Source organism: Arachis ipaensis, chromosome B10 (genome assembly GCF_059453495.1).
Source record: "Arachis ipaensis isolate K30076 ecotype BB chromosome B10, ASM5945349v1, whole genome shotgun sequence".
NCBI classification, from domain to species: domain Eukaryota; kingdom Viridiplantae; phylum Streptophyta; class Magnoliopsida; order Fabales; family Fabaceae; genus Arachis; species Arachis ipaensis.
Window position 1 is genome coordinate 73491770 of NC_142435.1, and position 5766 is coordinate 73497535.

The following is a 5766-nucleotide window of genomic DNA, read 5'->3' on the forward strand; positions in this document are numbered from 1 at the left end:
AAATTTCTAATGGAAGACCTTGTTTCATTCATGAAACTCACAGTGGCCTTAGATAGATCAGAGACTAAATTTGCTAAGCTAGATGGATTCTGCTCAGAATTCTCTGTCTGTTGCTGAGTGGATGATGGAAAAGGCTTGCTATTGCTAAACCTATTTCTTCCACCATTATTAAAGCCTTGTTGAGGCTTTTGATCCTTCCATGAGAGATTTGGGTGATTTCTCCATGATGGATTGTAGGTGTTTCCATATGGTTCACCCATGTATTTTAACTCTGCTATCGCAGGGTTCTCAGGATCATAAGCTTCTTCCTCAGAAGATGCCTCTTGAGTACTGTTGGATGCAGCTTACATTCCATTCAGACTTTGAGAAATCATATTGACTTGCTGAGTCAATATTTTATTCTGAGCCAATATGGCATTCAGAGTATCAATTTCAAGAACTCCCTTCTTCATAGGCGTCCCATTACTCACAGGATTCCTCTCAGAAGTGTACATAAACTGGTTATTAGCAACCATGTCAATGAGTTCTTGAGCTTCTGCAGGCGTTTTCTTTAGGTGAATGGATCCACCTGCAGAAGTATCCAATGATATCTTTGATAGCTCAGATAAACCATCATAGAATATATCCAGGATGGTCCATTCTGAAAGCATGTCAGAAGGACACTTTTTGGTCAGCTGCTTGTATCTTTCCCAAGCTTCATAGAGGGATTCACCTTCTTTCTGTCTGAAGATTTGAACATCAGCTCTAAGCTTGCTCAGCTTTTGAGGAGGAAAAAACTTGGCTAAGAAAGCCGTGACCAGCTTATCCCAAGAGTTCAGGCTGTCTTTGGGTTGAGAATCCAACCATATTCTAACTCTGTCTCTTACAGCAAAAGGGAAAAGCATGAGCCTGTAGACTTCAGGATCTACTCCATTAGTCTTAACAGTATCACAGATCTGTAAGAATTCAGTTAAGAACTGAAAAGGATCTTCAGATGGAAGTCCATGAAACTTGCAGTTCTGCTGCATCAGAGAAACTAGCTGAGGTTTCAGCTCAAAATTGTTTGCTCCAATGGTAGGAATGGAGATACTTCTTCCATGTAAATTGGAATTAGGTGCAGTAAAGTCACCAAGCATTCTCCTTGCATTGTTGTTGTTGGGTTCGGCTGCCATCTCCTTTTCTTGTTCGAAATTTTCAATAAGGTTGTCTCTGGATTGTTGTAATTTAGCTTCTCTTAGTTTTCTCTTCAGAGTCCTTTCAAGTTCTGGATCATCTTCAACAAGAATGCCTTTTTCTTTGTCCCTGCTCATAAGAAAGAAAAATGGTCCAAATGCTCTGTCACAGCACGGCTAATCATCTGGAGGCATCACCCTTGTCGATGGTTGCATCTTAGTCCTCTCTGTGAAAATGGTCCGATGCGCTGTCACTGCATGGCTAATCATCTTGGAGGTTCTCGATCATACTGGAATAGGATTTACTATCCTTTTGCGTCTGTCACTACGCCCAGCACTTGCGAGTTTGGAGTTCATCACAGTCATTCAATCCCAGAGTCCTACTCGGAATACCACGGACAAGGTTTAGACTTTCCGGACTCTCATGAATGCCGCCATCAATCTAGCTTATACCACGAAGATTCTGATTAAGAGATCTAAGAGATACTCATTCAATCTAATGTAGAACTGAAGTGGTTGTCAGGCACGCATTCATAGGGAATGATGATGATTGTCACGTTCATCACATTCAGGTTGAAGTGCGAATGAATATCTTAGAAGCGGAATAAATTGAATTGAATAGAAAAACAGTAGTATTTTGCATTAATCTTTGAGGAACAGCAGAGCTCCACACCTTAATCTATGGAGTGCAGAAACTCTACCATTGAAAATACATAAGTGAAAGGTCCAGGCATGGCCGAATGGCCAGCCCCCATGATCTAAGAACTAGGCGTCCAAAGATGTCTCATACAATAGTAAAAAGTCCTATTTATAATAAACTAGCTACTAGGGTTTACAGAAGTAAGTAATTGATGCATAAATCCACTTCCGGAGCCCACTTAGTGTGTGCTTGGGCTGAGCTTGAAGTCTACACGTGGAGAGGTCATTTCTGGAGTTGAACGCCAGCTTTTGTGCCAGTTTGGGCGTTGGACTCCACTTTGCAACTTGTTTCTGGCGCTGGACGCCAGAATTGGGCAGAGAGCTGGCGTTGAACGCCAGTTTGTGTCATCTAAACTTAAGCAAAGTATGGACTATTATATATTGCTGGAAAGCCCCGGATGTCTACTTTCCAACTCAATTGGAAGCGTGCCATTTTGAGTTCTGTAGCTCCAGAAACTCCATTTTGAGTGCAAGGAGGTCAGAATCCAACAGCATCAGCAGTCCTTCTTCAACCTCTGAATCTGATTTTTGCTCAAGTCCCTCAATTTCAGCCAGAAAATACCTGAAATCACAGAAAAATATACAAACTCATAGTAAAGTCCAGAAATGTGAATTTAACATAAAAACTAATGAAAACATCCCTAAAAGTAACTAGATTCTACTAAAAACATACTAAAAACAATGCCAAAAAGCGTATAAATTATCCGTTCATCAATTATTCCATGGGAAATTAAAATCCCGGTGGAGGGGACCATATGTGATTACAAGTGTGTCATCATATGGATATGTAGAGCTTCAGGATATTGACTCTGACAAAAAGTTCATTGTTAATGGACAGAGTGTAAAGCATTATCTTAAAAGCAATGTTGAGCAAGAATGCTCAAAACTGAGACTAGATTAAAGCTCAGTAAAGTCCAGCTAAAGACAATAAAGAAGCGCTTGATGGGAGGCAACCCAGCCATTAGCAAAGTTTATTTGTTATTTAAATAATAATTATAGGAGTTTGATATAAATTATCTTCAAGGTTAATTATCAATTGCAGGAGTTTACAGAGTTACAGAAGAATTCAGAGCATAAAACAGAGAAAAGGAGCTCACTGGCACTAAAACGCCAGTAAAGATACCATTCTGGGTGTTTAACGCCCAGTGATAAAAGATTTCTGGCGTTTAACGTCAGCCAGGATACCTGGCTGGGCGTTAAACGCCTATAATGGTCAACATATGGGCGCTAAACGCCAAAATGGATACCATTCTGGGCGTTTAACGCCAGAAAAGGCAGGGGGAGGAGATTTCGTTTCCACTTCAAATTTTTTTCAAACTTTCATATTTTAATTCATAATTTTCTGCATAAACATGTTACAAATTTTCATCACTCACACTCAATCTTCAAAAATTCAATAACCTTCTAAATCCCTTTTCGATTTTCTTTCAAATCCTTTCCAAATCTTTTTCAAAAACTCATTTATTTTTTTAATTCCTTTCCAAATATTTTCCAACTCATCATATCTTCTTTTAATTCTTAGATGCATCAACAAATATTCAGATTTAACTTCTTTATATCTTTTTCATATCTTTTGAATTTTAAAATCTCATCTTTTTCATATCATGATTCAATTTTTTTACCAATCATATCTTTCTATCATATCTTTTTCAAAATTTTTGAAACCCCACCCTCCACTTTTAAATACACGTTCGGCCACCCCCCTCTCCTCCACAACTCGAATTTGAATCTCCTCCTATTTCTCTCCTTTCCTTTCTTTTGCTTGAGGACAAGCAAACATCTAAGTTTGGTGTATTTTTCCGTGATCACCGAGATAAGACTCATTAAGATCATGGCCCCTAAGGAAAAACAAACCACTTCAAGAGGCAAGAAAGAGAATACTCCAAAGCCACTTTGGAATCAAGAGAGGTTCTTAACCAAAGAACATGTAGACCATTATCAAAAAATAATGGGTTTGAGGTCATTGATCCCAGAAGTTAAGTTCGATATGAAAGAAGACGAATATCCGGAGATCTAAGAACAGATTTGAAACAGAGGTTGGAAAATTCTAGCCAATCCTGAAACAAAGGTTTGAAGAAACATGGTTCAGGAATTCTACTCAAATCTGTGGCTGACAGATAAGCAGAGAATGACTAGAACTGCCTTCCATACCTTTCGAACTATGGTCAGAGGGAGGATTATCTACTTCCACCTTGACAAAATAAGGGAGGTTTTCAAGCTGCCTCAACTGCAAGATGATCTAGAATCCTTTAATAGGAGAATGGTGAGAATAGATAAATAGTTGGACCAAGTTCTAGAGGACATATGCCTCTCTGGAGCCATGTGGATAACCAACTCAAAAGGTGTCCCAAACCAACTCAAGAGAGGAGATCTCAAACTAGTCGCTAGGGGCTGACTGGACTTCATTGGGCATTCCATACTGCCCACTAGCAACCGCTCTGAGGTCACTGTCAAAAGAGCAGTGATGATTCATTGCATTATGCTGGGAAACGAAGTGGAGACTCATCATCTAATTTCTTGTGAGATCTACACAATTGCAAATAAGAACTCCACTGAAGCCAAATTAGCTTACCCAAGCTTAATCTCTCTACTATGTAAAGATGCTAGGGTAAAGATGGGAGTAGATGAGCTCATCCTAGTCGAGCACCCAATCACCAAGAAGTCAATGGAAGGACAACAAGTGCAAGATAACTCCATCAAAAGGAGGGCGCAGGAGTTGCTCCCAGAAATCCCTCAGATTGACTACTGGACCCGCCTAGAAGTATCTATCATCAAGCTGCAATAAGATATGGATTAACTTAAGGTGGAAAAACAAAATCAAAATAGGATGCTTTGCAAGCTGCTTAAGGAACAGGAGAAGCAAGGGCGTGAGCTATAGGAGCTGAAGCGCCAGAACCTCTCCCTTGAAGAGCCAGGCGTCCCACAACTTGAAGGAGTACTTACCTCCCCCAATTCAGGTTGTTGAGTCCTAACTTTGTGATAACTTTTGTTATTAGAGATCAATTTTAAGGGTCATTTATTTTTATGTTTTTAATTTTCTTTCTTCTATTATTCGTGGTCTGCTTTTATGTTTATTTTAAGTCTTATTTTTTTATTTCATGATTAATAAAATTTAGAATCTATGCCTTAAAGCTATGAATGTCCTATAAATCCTTCACCTTTCTTAAATAAAAAAATTGGTTTTAATTACAAAAGAACAAGAAGTACATGATTTCGAATTATATCTTGAAATTAGTTTAATTATTTTGATGTGGTGACAATACCTTTTGTTTTCTGAATGAATTCTTGAACAGTGCATATTTTTGAATTTGTTGTTTACGAATGTTAAAAATTGTTGGCTCTTGAAACAATAATGAAAAGGAGAGATGTTATTGATAATCTGAAAAATCATGAATTTGATTCTTGAAGCAAGAAAAAGCAGTGAAGAACAAAGCTTGCAAAAAAAAAATTCTCTTTACAATGCCTGGGAGAGGTACAGAGGGATGCTAAGGAAATGCCCCTAGAAGAAGAAGAAAATGGAGGAGATGGAGAGGTGTGAGTGGTTCGGCCAAGGGGACGAAAGAAGTGTTTATGATGTGTGAAAATGAAGGAGGGATGAGGGGTTTATATAGGAGTGGAGAGAGGGGTAGGGTTCGTGTATTAGGGGTTGGGTTTGGGAGGGAAAGGATTTGAATTTTGAATTGTGAGGTGGGTGTTTTGGGGGAAGAGTGGTGGAGGTGATTGGTGAAGGGTATTTGAGAAAGGGTGTTATGGGAAGGTGTGAAAAAGAGAAAGAGAGAGTTGAGGTAGGTGGGGATCCTGTGGGGTCCACAGATCCTGAGGTGTCAAGGATTTCTCATCCCTGCACCATTTTGGCGTGTAAACGCCACTTGGAGTGCCAATCCTGGCGTTAAACGCCAGGTTGCTGCCCATTTTT

At 39.3% G+C, this 5766-nt stretch overlaps 1 non-coding gene across 1 annotated transcript; it reads left to right on the forward strand.

Moving 5' to 3' along the window:
- The first annotated feature begins 644 nt into the window (after positions 1-644).
- Positions 645-752, forward strand: LOC148580421 (small nucleolar RNA R71). Its single transcript, XR_015895748.1, has one exon. It is a non-coding gene; the product is annotated as a small nucleolar RNA R71 (small nucleolar RNA).
- The last annotated feature ends 5014 nt before the right edge of the window (positions 753-5766 follow it).